Source organism: Cyprinus carpio, chromosome B22 (assembly GCF_018340385.1).
Source record: "Cyprinus carpio isolate SPL01 chromosome B22, ASM1834038v1, whole genome shotgun sequence".
Taxonomy (NCBI): domain Eukaryota; kingdom Metazoa; phylum Chordata; class Actinopteri; order Cypriniformes; family Cyprinidae; genus Cyprinus; species Cyprinus carpio.
In genome coordinates, this window is record NC_056618.1 from 7198806 (window position 1) to 7218021 (window position 19216).

General features: G+C 38.6%; 1 pseudogene; it reads right to left on the reverse strand.

Moving 5' to 3' along the window:
* The window catches only part of LOC109046703, a 48719-nt pseudogene that overhangs the window by 19423 nt on the left and 10080 nt on the right, over positions 1-19216 (reverse strand).

A 19216-nucleotide genomic window follows, 5' to 3' on the forward strand; every position in this document is an offset into this window, starting at 1 on the left:
CGATCCTTCATCCATTTTAACTTAAATCAATTTCAACAATAAACAATGCCCATTTTCCTTTCTTTTTCTCGTCTTGCAAATCTTCGAACAAACTAATTAATTTTCAACAAACAAAGCACTGAGAGCATGGCGGCTCAACGTCTGGCTTTCCAATCCCATTACTCACGGTAAAGCAACGAACCATATATCCGTCCATTCTCCACAAAGTCCATGAAATCATTTGCTCCACAATCCGTCATGTAAATCCAAGGTATTCCACAGAATTCAGATAATTTTTGCGGGCCTTGTTTCGGCCTTTGTTTTGGGAGCATAATAACGATATCGGGCCTTGTCCTGAACGCACTTCATTTTGTGAAATGTTTGCTTATTCTTCATTTCATTTATTTAGACAAGTAACTGACCAACAAAAAATACATTAAAATTAAGATACAAATTATACCAAACGAAATTTGTTCCAAAAAAATAAAAGAATTCTACAAACAAAACATATGAAGTGGTCAAAAAATTATGTCTGACCCATTTCCCTTCTTCCGGCGTACTGCCATTCGATTTACCGCCCCTTATGACGTTTACAATTATCTTAATTTGCAAATTGAGCTAAACAAACCACAAACCAATAATATTTAAACAAAAATAATATACAAGAAAATACACTTTCTTAAATGGCTACAACAAATGTTTTCAAGCAATCAATGCACAATTAAAATTGGAAATAAACGAACAGAACTCTTCACTCAAGGGCGGGGTGTGAGGCAGGTGCTGTCCACTATCACCGACCCTCTTCAATATTTAAATAATGATTTGGAAAACTCCTGGAACAATCAGCAGCACCTGGCCTCACACTACATGACTCCAACATACAGCTCTTGCTGTTTGCAGATGATCTAGTTCTGCTGTCTCCAACAGAAGAGGGTCTACAGCAGAACCTAGACATGCTGCACAAGTTCTGTCAGACCTGGGCCCTGACGATCAATCCTAACAATTTCTAAAGTACCAACATTCCAGAAAAGGCCCAGAGTTCATGGAAAGAGACACAACTTCACCCTTGGTATGACCAAAATAGAACATGCCACATACTACACATACCTCGGGGCTGAAGATAAGTGCAACTGGTAAAATAAATTTGGCTGTGAATGAACTATAAGAGAAACAAGAAGGGCCTTTTATGCCATCAAAAAATCTATCCAAATTTAAATACCAATTAGAATTTGGCTCAAAATATTCCAATCAGTCATAAAACCTATTGCATTATATGGCAGTGAAGTGTGGGGTCATCTTTATTCTGAGCCATTGTACTTTATTGGAGCTGGACTGAGATGATACTTTTTAAGCATTTTGGAGTGATAAGAGGATGAAAGCTGTTCTTGTGTGAGCAGTTCAAATGATTCGTTTAAAAAAAAAAAACATGTAGAAACAGAACTTCATGCACACTTTCAAATCCATCAAAATCTCCCACACGCAGCCTGATAGATACATATTTCCAAAAGAAAAACACACATGCTCTTGTACACTCACAGTGGGTTGCCGGTAACGGAGCAGGTGAGACTGAGGTAGTCTCCCTCTTGGAGGATGCCTTGAGGGGGAATGATTTTCACCGTAGGAGCAACTGCAGAGATAAAGAGAAAAATAGAGAAAGTGAATAAAACAGGAAAAGAGCTCTTTCAAAGTCTAGTGAACACATAATGTCTTCTATTGCAGTCTCCTGCCTAAAATGGAAATTATTGCTTAGGAGCAAATACTTGAATGTGTAACTAAATGTTTCTCTGGAATCACAGCTGATTTTAATACAGCCAGTGCAAATGATAATAATTATTATTGATAATAATAATAATTATAATAATTATAACAAATAAACACACATATGAGCACTATATTTTTTTCCTAAACACTTTTTAAAAATAATTATAAATTGAATCATGATCTATTTATTATTTTAGACAATTTTTATAAACTATCATTTAAAGGCTTGGGCTTTTTCTTTATGTAAGAAATTAATATATATATATTTATTCAGCAAGGATCCATTAAATTAATAAAAAATGACAGTAAGTGATGGAAATGTAAAAAGTAAAAAAAAAAAAAAAAAAAAAAAAAAAATTTCACTTTCAAATAAATGCTGAATGTTTTATTATTTCATTAAAACAATCCTAAGCGGTAGCAAAATTGAGCATAAATATTGAACAGCACAACTTTTTTCATCACTGATAATTGGGGGTGCACAATATTGGATTTTTGCCGATATCCGATATGCCAATATTTTTTTTTACAAATTTTGGCCGATAGCCAATGCGATACTGGTGTATTTCCTTTTGTTGGGAAAAAACACCAAGTCTCTCTTGTGTGGAAATTATAAGCAAATTATTTAAAATTTTGTTTAGTTTTTAACAAGAACTTGTTAGAATTAATATTAAAACTGTGCATTTTTTTCCAAAAATAAACAATAAAAACATATAAATATATACACTCCAGAAAGATGCACAATGTATTTTTTTCTCAGAAAGATGCAGTAGTAAGTAACCTTAAAATTTTATTTTAAGATTTAACATTTGTAGATGGTCTAAAGCAAAATAGTTATTTTATCTTTTATCGCTCATAATTTGTTTTTAAAATTTGTTTTATTCATTTAAGCTATAGCTTCAGACCTTTAAATCAAATCATACTCATGATTTTATGACATCAGTTACTGCTTTATTTAATTAGAAACAGTCTAAATGTTATTTGTGTGTTTTACCTCCATTTTATTAGAAGTAGGCCAAAAGAGCCCCCTTCGGAATTAAAACTCCTTACAGAGCGGGCATTAGGAACCCAGGGAGGCTGCCGCTGCTGCCACTGCACGTGCTATTACTGTTTACTCTATCATACACCAAATGTGTCATTCTGTACCTGCGTTTTCGGTTTCAATTTCAATTTCAATTTTATTTGAATAGCGCATTTACAACAGCCACCAGGCTGACCAAAGTGCTTTACAGAAGAGCAAGAATATTACACATACACAGAAAACAGACCAGAGAAAAATTTTAAACCACCCATTTAAAAATTTTACATATCACAGTAGTCAATACACTAAGGAAAGCAAAAAGGTTTTTAGCAAGGACTTAAAATAGACAAGGAAGGGGCCATTCTAATCTCTAAAGGCAGGGTATTCCAGAGTCGTGGCCCTGCCACCACAAATGCACGCTCCCCTCTACACTTTAGTCTAACGCAAAGGACCACCAACAAATCCTGGTCACAGGATCATAGGCTTCTAGGTGGAGTATAAAGACGAAGAAGTTCAGATAAATAGGAGCTTTATGTAGGGATTTATATACAAAGAGGAGAATTTTAATGTCTATTCTCTGACAAATCGGCAACCAGTGAATGGGATCTAAGAATTGGAGTGATGTGTTCATGTTTACGTCACTTTAAAAGAAGTCTAGAGAATTTGAGATTTAGATATACCGCAATATAAAGAATTGCAGTAATCTAAGTTTAAATGCAGCGATTCAAAACTGCATCTAATCATCTAATCACCATTCTTTGCTGACTCTAATCGCTAGCACATCATGAGCACATGTGAGTTATCATATTCCTCTTATCGGCCAGACATATTGGCATAATTTTTCATATGGGGCCGATGCCGATACAGTCATGACCAAAAATATTGGCACCCTTGGTAAATATGATCAAAAAAGGCTGTGAAAATGTATCTGCATTGTTAATCCTTTTGATCTTTTATTTTAAAAAAAAACAAAATCACAAAAATCTAACCTTTCATTGGATAATGAGAATTTAAAATGGGGGGGGGGGGGGGGGGGGGGAGTAACACCATGAAATAAATGTTTTTCTCTAATACACATTGGCCACAATTAACAGCACCATTTTATTCAATACTTTTTGAAACCTCCATTTGCCAGTTTAACAGCTCTAAATTTTCTGCTATAATGCCTGATGAGGTTAGAGAACACCTGACAAGAGATCAGTGACAATCCCTTCATCCAGAATCACTCCAGACCATTTAGATTCACAGCTCCATGTTGGTGCTTCTTCTCTTCAGTTCTCCACACTCCTTGTCTATAGGGTGTAGGTCAGGTAACTGGAATGGCCATACAATTTATGTTGAGGTTGGTAAGATTTATTTTTAAGTTTTTGAAAGAAGCATAAGACTCACCCAGGCTGTATTTATTTGGTCAAAAATACAGTAATACAGTAATACAAAATACAGTGGTTTTGTGCTCAGTGACCCATTTTTGTGTTGTTTTTGAGGTTTGTGGCCCATTATAAGATTTCTAACAGAGTCAGTCACTTTTTGATTTTTTATCTGTTAGTATTTGATAGAATCCATGATGCCATGTGTCTAAACAAGATGTCCAGGACCTCCAGCAGAAATATAGGTCCACGACATCAAAAATACTGCAGTATATTACATTGTTCACATGGGGTACTTTTTATCCCTGTGCACCAAACCCATCTTGATTGTTTGCTGCTAAAAAGCTAATTTTTTAGTTTCATCTGACCATAGAAGCCAGTCCCATCTGAAGTTCCAGTCGTGTCTGATAACTGAACATGCTTGTTTTTAAATGAGCAAGGATATTTTTTCTTGAAACCCTGTGTTGATGTAGGTGCTTTTTTTTTTTTTTAAGGTTTTCTGACCCCGAGACTCAACTATTTTCTGCAGTGCTCCAGCTGTGGTCCTTGGAGAGTCTTTGGCCACTTTCGTAACATTTTATGTTGATTGGAAATTGTTATATAGACACACGTCCTCTTCCAGGCAGTTTCGTAACATTTTATGTTGATTGGAAATTCTTAATTATTGCCCTGATGGAGGAAATGGGAATTTTCACTGCTCAAGCTCTTTTCTTAAAGCCACTTTACTAATTTGTGAAGCTCAATTATCTTTTGCTGCACATCAGAAATATATTATTTTGTTTTTCTCATTGTGATGGATGATTAGGGGGATTTGGGCTTTGTTTTCCCTCCTCTTTATATTTCTGTGAAACAGGAAACCATTGCTAGATAATTTCATGTTCATAATCACACTGGAGTGCTCAAAATTGTGAACATGAATGGGAATATACTTCAGAGATATTTTACTCATAAGAATTTCTAGGGGTGCCAATAATTGTATCCAACATGTATTTGAGAAAAACATTTATTTCATAATGATATTTCCCTCCATTTTAAATTCTTATTATCTAATGAAAGGTTAGATTTTTGTGATTTAAAAAAAAATAAAAGATCAAAAGGATTAACAACACAGATTAAATTTCACAGCTGCCTTTGATCATATTTAACAAGGGTACCAATATTTTTGGCTATGACTGTATTTACATGTAAAGCAATTATCTGCCAATTCCGATATCGGTCCAATAATATTGTGCATCCCTTAATAATGAAGAACAAATCAGCATATTCGATTGGTTATGAATGATCTTGTGACACTGAAGACTGGAGTAATAACTGCTAAAAAACTTAATTTAACACTTTATTTTAGGTGTCTTTAACTGCTATGTACTATAGTACATGTATCACGCACACACACAAAAAAAAATTAATTATTAGGTACAATGCATCAATTGTGTTCATGTTGAATTGCAGATCACTTTTGCTGCTACTCATGTGGGATACGGTTAAGTCTAGGGAAAGGTATGGTGCTATGGTTAAGTTTAAGCATAGGTTAAGGTGTAGGGGTAGAGTAATTACAGATCTAACTACAGAAATTAATTACAGATGTAATTACAGGAGGGTAGTTTTAAATATAAGCACAATGAAAAAACATTTATGTACACAATAAATATATCAAATGATTATTTCAAACGTAAGGAAACTATAGTTAAAAGATAGTTAATATAAAGTGGATCCGTTGTGATTGTAAATGTTAAAAAATTAAACATTTTAATTGTAATTATATGTTTTACTGTATTTTTGACCAAATAAATACAGCCTGGGTGAGTCTTATGCTTCTTTCAAAAACTTAAAAATAAATTACCAACCTCAAATTTTTCTGTTTAGTGGGGAACGAACTATTTAATGTTTATACATACATAAATTCACAAAATGTATCACAAAAGGCCACATTCAGTAAATGGACTGTTACGACTCAGGCCTCTGTGGCTCTCTCCGACAGCCACTGGAGGGCACCTTCACCGGAATACTGACACTCTTATGGACTACATTACCAAGCGGCCCGTACCTTGGACTAATCGCCACCAGGTGTTCCTCATTCCACGCCCTATTTAAGCTGCAGCCAAACACACACAGTTAGAAGTCTTGTTTTGCCTGTCTGACATTTCTGAGCGTTTATCCCTGCCTGCCTTCCCATGTATTACCTTGAACTGTTCTGATCCTGACGATTCTCTGCCACCTGCCTTACTGACCCTTTGCTCTGTCCACGACCTGTCTACTGTCTGCTGCCTGCCCCGATTCAAGCCTGGTCATCGACCCTGTCTTTGATTGTCTCTGATATCGCTGACGCTGTTGTCTGAACCCTGCCTGTTATCACTACGATTCCTTAATAAACATTGCACATGGATCCGAATGTCTCTGACTCCTCCTTCCATGGACCCTCTTCTGGTCAAAACAATTTATTTCCTAAACTGTAGTAATTTTACGTTTATCTCTAACCAACAGATGGCAGAATTCTACACCTAACACCTAGATCAATATCCAGAAACAACTTAAATTAAATTTAGATCATCATTTAAGTGTTTTTTTTTTCCATAAAAATTTTATATTTCACATGCAAGCTAATGGTGTAGTTGCAGAATTCTGTGGAAAATAAGAACAAAAGTACTTCATATCTCCCAAAATATTAATAATAATAATATTATATATTTTTTTTACAATTACTCTTTCAATTTTGGAGTCATATTGACCCCATAGGCCATAAGTGTAAACATTAAACTAGGACCATTTGAGGGTTAAACTCAATTGTCTTTTTATAGAGTAAAGCCCTTTCGATTTTTACAGCAACTTTATGAGAGAAGTCCTTGTGTAAAGTTAATATTAGATATTTTTATTGGTTGAAACCTTTCCAAAGTATCACATTTTGAGTGTTTCTGTTAACACTGTGGTGTGATGTGTAATGGGATACTGTTGTCTTCTCGTCCTTTATCATACCAGGCAAGATCTAACACTAATAAACAAACCTTGTTAGAGGCTTGTCAAGTGAACATGTTTAAACAGATGGGGCTTCAGCGAGCTGATAATAACCGCTAATCAGTCTAATAGGGCAGTGCAGTAGTCATAGAAAAGTGACGGCATTGTTGGCTCACAGTGAACGTTTAGGCTGTAGTGACGAACTCGTTTCTGCCCCACGAGTGCTGGGTGAAACGCCTCACAGCTCAGCGCCGCTCCGTTATCTTTCTTCTCCACAGGGATACGGATAGTGTTGGAAATACTCACAATCTTGCCGCTCTCCTGCTGAGAGATCACACCTGAATGAAAAGAGAGGAACAGTGTTAACAGTGTGTGTTCACATTTCAGCCAGACATTATTTTCATATCTTTCATACAAAGGATTGCGCGCTCGCCCTGATTACTTCAAACAGTATGAATTTGACACGCTGAGCAATACACCTTACACACACTGATTTCACAACCACAGAACAGGCTCTATTATCCTTCTGAGACTCTTAAGTCTATTAAGTTTTAATTTGATGATGAAAAATAAAATGACAAGAGGAAAGTGAAGGGCAGTAATGGGGCGATGAAAAAGACAGAGGGAAGAGAGCGTGAGGTCGAAAAGAGTTTACAGATTTATGAAGATTACCACAATTATGAGTTTCTAACTTAAAACTATTCTTCGGTCTTTTTTCAAACTTAACAGAAAGCACCAATCACTTGAGCATTGCAACTTCATATAAAAACAACCAAAATGGCAGCGGCTTAAAGCAAATCAATACATATTTCTTTTTGATATGTAATTTTATACTCGCTTTGTGTTTTGTTTTGAAGGAGCATATAAATGTAATACAGCGATCGAGTATTCTGCTGTGACTGACAACAAAGCCACATACAGACCTTATTTTGTGTTATAAGGATTTATAACAAGTTGGCAACACTGACTCGTCATCTCTGAAGTAGTGATGCGCCTGTATGCATGTTTCATATGGATTACATAATCTGAGAATATTTTTTTTTCTTTATGAAATGGTTCATTTAAAAGAATCACTCTCTATAGATATATTTTTCATGTCTGTAATAAGGCAAGCATACACGGAGTTTCACGCTCAAGTACACAGAGTCCAAGACGTCAGAAAGCACATCTTGTTTGCTTTCATTATTTTACAAAACCACAATTTTTCGTTGTTATTCTGTAACACAAATAAACATAGAGTCTTTACAGATACAAAAGATGCATTACTATTATCTGTATGTCCAAAAATGACGAAGTATTTTAAGAGCATTTCATAATCTGCATGCCTCCATCTGTCATGCAGTAGCCCAAGCACACTACTGTTCAGCTTCCACACTCTGCACAAAGACGTGAACTGCACACTTTTTTCTAGGCTAAGACTAAGCTGCCATGTAAAGTTGCTACTACATAGATATCTCAGATGATAAGCCATATTTAAGGTTGATGAATGTTAGGTGAGCATATGGATGTCCTGACCAATGTACTTTATTACCACATAGAACAGCCAATAACGATTTGTCCGTCACGGACTGCGTGATTTCACCACTTCATGTGGATTTTTTTTTTTTTTTTTTCTGTGACTAAACGACTAATAAAATTTTGGTAATATGCATATAAACAGCCTTTTAATTAGCAAAGTGGAATAATCATGGCTTATAGTAATAGTAAAAAGTATAGTAAAAAGATAACCAAACTGGATGCAAGAGAGTTGGGATAACCTCCAAACCAAAGCCAATACCTTTTTAAAAGGTCATTATTGTTAAATGTTTCTAAAATGTTTATATTCCGAGGTTGATAGCTCACAACAGCCATTTTAGGATAGTTCAGATTTGGTCTTAGGAGTCCTCTTCACTACTCCTAACGTTTCACAGATTTAGGAGCTAATTTTAGCGCTAAAATGCTTCGTGAAAAAAGATGGCGGCGCCTCCACACGCAGCGGCTTCTCTCTGTCCCGACAGAACGGTGTTTTCGTGTTTTTTGTCTTGTGAGTCGCAGTGTTTTTGTACGTCGTCATCGCGTCTATCTGTCTTTAAGCGCACATACAGTCGTGAGTTTCTGCTGGATGTCAGCAGAGCTGCATTTTTAGAGTTAAACTCCGCGCACGCGGAACAGCTGCGGGCCCTCGGTCTGCTCCGGAGGCCTACATCATCACCGACCCCCACTACTGCATCTCGCCCACAGCAGAAGCGCCACAAGCGGCGTGAGAGGAAGCAGAAGAGGGGTAAGCGCGGAGGTATCCGGGCTAGGCTAACAGCTAACCCACACAAGCCATCTATCCCCACCATCGTACTGGCTAATGTACGCTCTTTGGACAATAAACTGGACTACATCTGATTACTACGTTCAACTCAGAGGACTGTAAGAGACTGTTGTGTGTTTGTATTCACGGAAACATGGCTCAGCGACAGCGTTCCGGACTGCGCCATTCAGCTCGACCAGCTGACGTGCTATCGAGCAGACAGAGCTCGCTTCGCGGGAGGAAAAACCCGCGCGGCGGCGGGCTTTGTGTTTACATCAATGACGCGTGGTGCCGCGATGCTGTTGTGATCTGCAAACACTGCTCAACCCTGGCGGAGTTTATGATTATTAATCGCCGGCCGTTCTATCTGCCAAGGGAATATACTGCCATACTGCTCGTTTCGGTTTACATTCCCCCGAACAACAACAACTGCAACAGGAACGATGCACTAAATGAACTGTACCAGCACATCAGCGAGCAGCAGACAGCACACCCCGATGCTTTTCTCATCATAGCTGGGGATTTCAACCATGCTGACTTAAAGAGTGTGTTTCCAAAAATACACCAACACATTAACTTTCCAACACGAGGTAATAACATTTTAGACTTTGTTTACACCACACAGAGAGGAGCTTACAGAGCCCTCCCCCTCCCCCACCTCGGTGCCTCAGACCACATCACTGTCATGCTAATGCCTGCATACAGACCGCTCGTTAAAGTCGCCAAACCAGTTCAGAAACAGATTCAAGTGTGGCCAGAAGGGTGGTCTGACGCTCTTCAGGACTGCTTTGATACAACTGACTGGAATATGTTTAAGCAGGCTGCCACTTACAATAACTCCACTGACCTCCAGGAGTACTCGGAAACTGTCACTGCCTACATCACCAAGTCTATTGAGGATTGTAACAGTCACAAAAACCATTACTGTCCGGGCCAACCAGAAGCCGTGGATGACAGGGGAAGTCTACAGACTCCTGGAGACGCGGAACGCTGCCTTCAGAGCTGGAGACGAGGGGGGCCTAAGAACAGCCAGGGGCAACCTATCCCGCGGCATCAAAGAGGCTAAGAGACAGTACTCCAGGAGGATAGCCCATCAATTCAGTGACAGCAGAGACACTCTGAGCCTGTGGCAGGGGATACAGACCATTACGGACTACAAGCCCCCACAGCGGACCTGTGACAGCAACATCTCTCTGCTGAACGAGCTGAACACCTTCTTCGCTCGCTTTGAGGCACAAAACAGCTCCACTGCACAGAAGACTCCACCTCCTCCCAGTGACCAGGTGATGATGCTGACCCCGGACAGCGTGAGGAGATCCTTCAGCAGGATCAATGCACGCAAAGCTCCGGGTCCTGACAACATTCCTGGGCGTGTACTGAGAAACTGTGCAGCAGAACTCACTGATGTCTTCACAGACATTTTCAACATCTCACTTAGTCAGGCTGTTGTTCCCACATGCTTCAAAGCTACCACCATCATTCCAGTCCCGAAGAAGCCATCTCCATCCTGCTTCAATGACTACCGTCCTGTTGCACTTACTCCCATCCTCATGAAGTGCTTCGAACGGCTAGTCATGCACCACATCAAGTCTGCCCCCCCCATCCCCCCCCCTCCCTGGACTCATTTCAGTTTGCATATTGGTCCAACTGGTCGACCGATGATGCCATCTCAACTACCCTCCACTCAGCACTCACACATCTAGAGAAAAAAGACTCATACGTCAGAATGCTATTCATAGACTTCAGTTCAGCATTCAACACAATCATCCCTCAACAGCTCATACACAAACTGGTCGAGCTGGGGCTCAACACTTCGCTGCAACACATCCAGCACCATCACACTGAACACTGGGGCCCCCCAAGGATGTGTGCTGAGCCCCCTCCTCTTCACTCTGCTGACCCACGACTGCACACCGTCACACAACTCCAACCTCTTCATTAAGTTTGCGGATGACACGACTGTGGTGGGTCTCATTAGCAACAGAGACGAAACCAAATACAGGAGCGAGGTGAGCCGCCTGGCCGGGTGGTGCAGTGACAACAATCTCTCTCTGAACGTGGAGAAGACGAAGGAGATTGTTGTTGACTTCAGGAGAGCGCACACACAGCATGTTCCTCTGACCATCAACGGTGCGACTGTGGAGAGAGTGAGCAGCACCAAGTTCCTGGGTGTGCACATCACAGTGGACCTCTCCTGGACCGACAACACTGCAAGCACTGGCCAAGAAATCACAGCAGCGTCTCTACTTCCTCCACAAACTGAGGAGAGCCAGAGCCCCACCCCCCATCATGTACACCTTCTACAGAGGCACCATCGAGAGCATTCTGACCAGCTGCATCACTGTGTGGTATGGCGCCTGCAACGCGTCCTGCCGGAAGACTCTGCAACGCATAGTGAGAGCAGCTGAGAAGATCATTGGTGTCTCTCTCCCCTCACTCCAGGACATTTATGGAACCCATCTCACTCGAAAAGTCCTCTATATTGCAGGTGATCCCACTCACCCGTCACACAGCTTCTTCAGTCTGCTGCCAACAGGGAGGAGACTGCGAAGTCTCCAGGCCAGGACCAGCAGACTGAAGGACAGCTTCATCCATCAGGCTGTCAGGAAGCTGAACTCGCTCCCGAACTTGCCCCCCCGTCCCTCTTCTGCCTCAGGCACCACTGAACTATGAACCCCCCCCCCAGATCCCACATCTCCATGTCCTTCCACCCCCCCTCCCTCTAACATACGATGTCATGCACCAGTCACTTTGTGCAGCATTGGTCTGCTCACTACCTCATTCACCATGGAACTGACATCATTCTACCACCTCATCAGTCAGTTTAATAAAAATAACTGCTCCTGAGCCCTTTGTCACTTTGTCACTTTTAATCAGACTGAATAAGCTATTTTTTATGCACTAAAAATCTTTTTATCTGCACTGTTTGTTCACTGGTTTGCACTCTATCTGCCATGTGCCTTGCGCTGCTTTTATTTAACCTTATTTTCTGATTTTTTTCTATTATGTATTTTTTTACATTCCCTTATTGTATAGTTTTATCTTATATTTTATATTTGATCTAGATTTTTAGGCTCTACTGTTAGTGTTATCTGTATGCACCGGGGGTCTGAGAGTAACGCAATTTCGATTCTCTGTATGTATGTACTTGTGGAAGAATTGACAATAAAGCAGACTTGACTTGACTTGACTTGAAATAGCCTAAATAGGAGTCCTAAATTTAGGACTGACACGTCCATTATTTTTACGATTTTCTCTTAAATCGGCGAGTTATGAGCTACTTTTAGGCTTAAGATGTTTTGGGAATATGGGCCCAGTTCTAATTATTAACTTGTAGTCTATTAGCATGCGTATTACTAGAATATTGGCTGTTTATTTGGCGCATATTAATGCACTTTTCTGCATGACCACATTCTAGAACTCTTAACCCGACCTGATAGCTAAACTTACTGATGATACTTATTAATAAGCAGCAAATTAGGAGTTTATTGAGGGAAAACTTCTGGTAAATAATGAATATGTGTTCCTTAATTTAAAGTGTTACCGACTTATTTATTAACCTTAGTTAATATATAAGGTATCATGAACTAAAAATAAACATGGGGATAACATTTTTATGGTGGCCAAAATCCAAAAAAAGTTTTGCATTTCCAGTTCCATCATAACAAAGTCAATGGAGTTAATGGGTTTTATGTTAAATGCCTTAAATAAGGTCTGTAACATGAGTTCAAGATATTTTCACATTTTATTCTACAACATAAAATACACCAGTAATATCTACTTCATAATTTCTTCATAATTTATCAATTATTAACTTTATGTAGCATGTTTGAATCATAAACTTTTGTTAGTCACAGAGTTTAATTTTTGCAATAATCCAAAAGCCAACTGAAAAATCCTATTGGGTTTTTGAAATGTTAAAGGGAAAGTTCACACAAAAATGAAAATTCTGTTATTAATTACTCACCCTCATGTCATTCCAAACCCGTAAAACTTTCATTCATCTTGGAACAACATGCCTACTGTTCAAAAAATATTTAAATAACACCTTCATAATAAAAATCCCTCTAAAGTCGTACACCACTGTTCTGTGGGGGAAGTCATGGCCTAATGGTTAGAGAGTCGGACTCGCAATCCAAGAGTTGTGAGTTCCAGTCTCGGGCCGGCAGGAATTGTAGGTGGGGGGAGTGCATGTAGAGTGCTCTCTCCACCCTCAATACCACGACTGAGGTGCCCTTGAGCAAGGCACCGAACTCCCAACTGCTCCCCGGGCGCCACAGCATCAATGGCTGCCCACTGCTCCGAGTGTGTGTTCACGGTGTGTGTGTGTTCACTGCTGTGTGTGTGCACTTTGGATGGGTTAAGAGCAGAGCACGAATTCCGAGTATGGGTCCCCATACTTGGCTGTATGTTACGTCACTTTCACTTTCACTTTCACTTTCAAAGCTTGGGGTCAGTACGATTTTTTAAATAATAATTTTTGTTTACATTTTTTTACTGTATTTTTGATACTTTAAAAAAAGTAAACCTAGATTAACAAATGCTGTAAAAGTACAGTAGGCCTACTGTTAGTAATTTATTAACTAAAGTGGTCACACTTTATTTTAAGGTCCAAATCTTGCTATTAACAAACCATTAACTTCCTCAGTAAAGGAAGTAAACTCCTAATTTGCCTCAGTAAACTCCTAATTTGCTGCTTATTAATAAATTTAGGTATTGGGTGGGATTAGGGATCTAGAATATGTTCATGCAGAATATGTGCCATAGAGGTACTAATAAACAGCCAATATGTTAATAGGCATGCTAATAAGCAACTAGTTACTAGTGAGAATTGGTCCCCATACTAAAGTGTTACCACTAATGTGAACAAACTGAACCTTATAGAGTGGGTCCAATCTCAGAGGTACATCTCACAATACAATGAACACAGCACTGATGTTACAGCACAGGCCAGTTGTTAATGTTTGTCTCACTCTACTTGTCTGTGTAAGTGGTGTTCCAGACCAGAATATGCAAGCAGTTTTGTGGAGTTGTGCCCTTTTTCTAGACCAGCTGTCAGCCTGTGTGCTACTTGGTGAATAAACAGAAAATTTGGTCTGAAACACACATTACTTGACATAAACTTGTTTATATAACTCTTACTTGTGTGATATTGCTTAAATATCCTTGATCAGGCAGACATTAAAATTATTTTAGCTGAAGTGAAACAGCGGCAGACTCAGAAGTCTAAATTCAAACTGGGTACCTTTGTACTGAATCTGTCGCAGACAGTCAGACACTTGCGCTCACAACTTTATAGAGCGCCATCATACATGACATTTACCGTGAAGACAGAGAGTCTGACAAAGAGACAAATCAAATATGCATGCATGTAAAGGATTTTTAAGAAAAGATGACTCTTTTGTGTTTGTATGTGTGCTTATGTGTCTTTCATATTTGTAAGTGCATTTATAGGATTTAAATGTGGCTGCACTGAATGTGAAATTACAATAATTGTGACATTTAAATTAAACTCACCTGCGATTTCTCTGCGATCTCGGACCCAGCGCAGGGTGGCTGGTGGTTTGCTCCGTGGGGACACACATGTGAGCTCCGCCTCTCCGCCCTCCACTGCCTCTGTCTTCACCTCCACTGTAGGCACCTCTGGGGGCACCAACACTGACAGCGTCGCCACCTGGTGGTGTGTGTCATCGGTGTAGAGCTGGCAGAAGTAGCCACCCTCGTCAGATACCATTGCATTAGTCAATGTGATCCGCACCAGGTGCTGTGTGAAAAGAACCATCTGAAAACGGTTGTCTTTCAGTACTGGAAGAGAGAGAAAGTAGGGATCAGTGAGGATAAAGGAACCACAGGATACACAAGTTAAAATTTAAATAAAATTGGGCCTACTGTATTTACTTTCTAAATGCATCCTTGTAGTCTTATTTTGAGCAATTTCAGTGGTGTTATTGCAATTAAGAAAATGTGTCTTTTTTCATTCTTAATCAAAATGAAATGATTTTCTTCTTCAATGAAAATGGCTCTGTGAAAAGAAAATAGAGCCATACAAACGCTACTAACTTAACTACACTATCATTCAAAAGGTTTTTTTTTTTTTTTTAAGAAATTAATACTGTTGTTCCAAAGAGGATGCATCCAATTGATCAAAAGTAACATTAAATACATGATGTGTTTATATGTGAATGATTTCTGAAGGATCATGCGACACTGAAGACTGGAGAAATGAATGCTGAAAATTCAGCTGTCATCACAGGAATAAATTAGATTTTAAAATATACTGAGACAGAAAATATAATTTTTAACTGGTAATATTATTTCACATTATTACGGGTTTCGCTGTATTTTAAATTAAATAAATTCTGCCTTGGTTAGCATACGTTTTTTTCGTAAACAATTTTTTGGCTGACTTCATCCATGCCTAAATACTGCTGTTATTGCTGTTTTCAATTGTTTAATTGTCAGAAAAAAACCCAAAACAAAACAAACAACAACAACAACAACAAAATGTTTTGTAGATCCTGATTGTGTAAGATATATAAATACCACTTTGTCTTTCGATTTTTGTAAGTAACTTGATAGTAAAATAAAATAGTATTACCTTTTAAGTAACAAAGCAGTTACCAGAGGCAGACAGTAACTACATTTACTTGAGTATTGTACTGAAGTACACTTTTTGAGTATCGGTACTTTACTTGAGTATGAATTTTACTGGGAACTTATGACTTTAACTTCCCTACATTTGAAAGACAAATATTGTACTTTTCACTCCACTACATTTCTATCAAAGTCCTTGAAGTAGAAAGTCATTACTATTTAGCAGCTTTGAAAGTCAGTGGGTGATTTCTTTCTTCTGTAAAACGTGACTTTGTTTTTCAGTTCAAGTTTAACAGTTCAACAGCTTTATTGTCCTTAAAATACAACGAGATTATAGTGCAAATCCCTTTAGTGCAATATATATATATATATATATATATATATATATATATATATATATATATATATATATATATACACACACACAAAAATACATAGTAAAAACATTAAAAACACAACAGGACATGACATAGCCTAACATTATTTTTCAGACAGTTTATCAGTAATCACTCTTGTAGGGCTACATGAAATGATTTCCCAGCATTTCTTTAACACTGACCAGTTGCAAATGTGATATTTATTTAAAACTATTCAATAATAAGAAGTTAATATTGTGGTATATATTAGACACAATATTGTCTGATTTTGCCAAATTGTGTAGGAGGAACTACGTGAAAATATTATCTATGAATAGGGTTGGGAACCGAGGAACTGATTCGGTTCCGAAAACGGTTCTGTTGCGACACGTGACCAAGTGTTGTGAGGTGTTCTGATGATTTGGCGTATCCCGTAAAGGATGTAACAAACAAAATAACAGAAACGCCGCCCTGCCTCTTTACTTACTGAGCACATTGATTCCAATGACGCGCATTCCACAGACGCTCTGGGCCACAGCACGTCTTTAACTACCGAACACATGTTTCCCTCGACTGTACGTGCACTCGCGCCTTTGATAACTGTGCACGTTGTTTTGTCTGACTGTACATGTACCTGCAGCACGCAGCACCTACCACCATTAAATTACATTATATCTGTCCCATATTCTCATTTATATACATATTGACTGGGGCTAGCTGTGGCCTAACGGTTAGAGAGTTGGACTTGTAACCCGGGAATGAACAGCGCTCTCTACCATGGCTGAAGTGCCCTTGAGCAAGGCACTGAACCCCCAGTTGCTCCCCAGGTGCTGGATATATAACTGCACACTGCTCTGGGTGTGTGTTCACAGTGTGTTCACTTCTCACTGCTGTGTGTGCGCACTTGGATGGGTTAAATGCAGAGCACCAATTCCGAGTATGGGTTGCCATACTTGGCAAATGTCACGACTTTCACTTTTTCACTTGACTTCAACTTGGACCACTAAATAAACAGACTGCTATTGTTATGTAAGTATGAGGGGTAGATTATTTAGTCAACAGGTTATTTCAGCAGTGATAAAGTGATAGAAAATATTTGTTTTCATGTATTTTAAATGTTTAATAATGTGGAAACCACTCATTGCATCTCCTGACTGCATTGTTATTTGTAAAATAGGGGCTTTATGGATTGTATACATGGTTATAAGTACAACAGTTTATATTTCATTAATTTAGGGAAATGAACAAGTGTCTCAGCCCTCAAGGGACTATTTGGCCAACCAGCTTATTCCTGCTTTAAAAGCAAAATGTTATTGATAGTGTAAAAAACATCAACTTTGAAGCATATCCTGATTGATGGACTAGCATTACTCAACATTACTTATACCTTCCAGCAACACTACATTCAATGAAGGTAAAATAGGAAAAACTTAATAATAGTTCATTTAAATAGAACCAGAACCGGAAAATGTCTAACAATACCCAACCCTACTTATGAAAATCCATATAATGTAATATATGTTGAACTTTGACATTACCAATCTTTAAATTAAGTTGACAATAAACAGTATTGAGCATTGAGTAGTTGAGTATTGTGCATTTTTCCTTACCGCTATTTTTTAATAGTTGTTTAATGATTTTAAAGGAAACGGAATCGGAACATTTCTAACGGTTCCCAACCCTGTCTATGAAGCCACAGAAGAACTGTTGTGCATCTCCTAATAAAACACAATATGTGTTGGACTTAAAGCAGCACTGCACAGACTGTTTTGTGTGTGACATCAAAATACTGCGAGATATTGTATAGACGCTGTGTGTTTCCCTGTGAAAGCAAAACTACTTTGTTTGGCATTGCTACCGTGGATGAAGTGGAGTCCAGCCCGAGGTTGTCACATGTGGTTGCCGCAAACCCAACAGACGCTCCTTTGCAGAATCAGCCTTTTCTTCCTTATCACTCTGTATTTACAGGATTTCACTTTCCACTTTATTCAAATGTGGATGAATGGCTACACATAGATGTGTACACTCACTGTCAAAGCTGTGTGAGATCACTTCCATCCTGCTTTTGTACAGGTGGGTAGGGGTGTTAAATATTTTTTGTTTGTTTGTTTGATTTGTTTGATTTGTTTTGGTCTTTCCCCGTAGGTTTTTAACATTCTAAAATCTATTTATTCCTCCCAGACAGTAATCAGTTTCGGCCCAGATCCGGCCCACATCTGGCCCGCATGGATTTCACGCGGGCCAGATGTGGGCCGGATCTGGGCCCAAAACTGTTTCCTGTCTGGGCAAATATACTACAAACTAGTGTATTCAGTAGAAGTAATGTATTCTAAGTTGCTTCAGAAGTATTGCAAGTATTACATACAACAATAAAACAGTGCATTGACATAAAAAAAGGCATTTACTTTTGATACTTAAGTACTTTTAAAAGCAAGTACTTCTTTACTTTTGCTAAAGTAAAAATCTGTCTTTAAACTTTTAATTGTAGTGGAGTAATTTTGACCCGCAGTATCCGTTACTTTCACTCAACCCAACTCAAACTAAAACCATCACACAATAAATATCAAAAGAACAGAGCAACATAAAAAGGAGAAGATGGAAAGGAGAAGAAAACAACAGACAAGGTTTTTAACTAGCATCTCTCACAGAACAGCTGACACAGAACAACACAAATACTGAGGGGAAGCAGAAAACAGAAGCATCGGGAACTAGTGTTGAAAACAATTTGCGCTTTGAAACCAAGGTGAGAGAATAATAATAAAATTGTCAGAAAATAATAATAATAACAAATAATAATGCTGGTTACAAAGGCTGGATGGGCCTTTTTGGGATAGGATTTACACACAAATCGTTATGTATTGACCGGCACTAAATACTCCTTTTCTCCCTACTTCCTTTTAAAACTCTTTGTCTG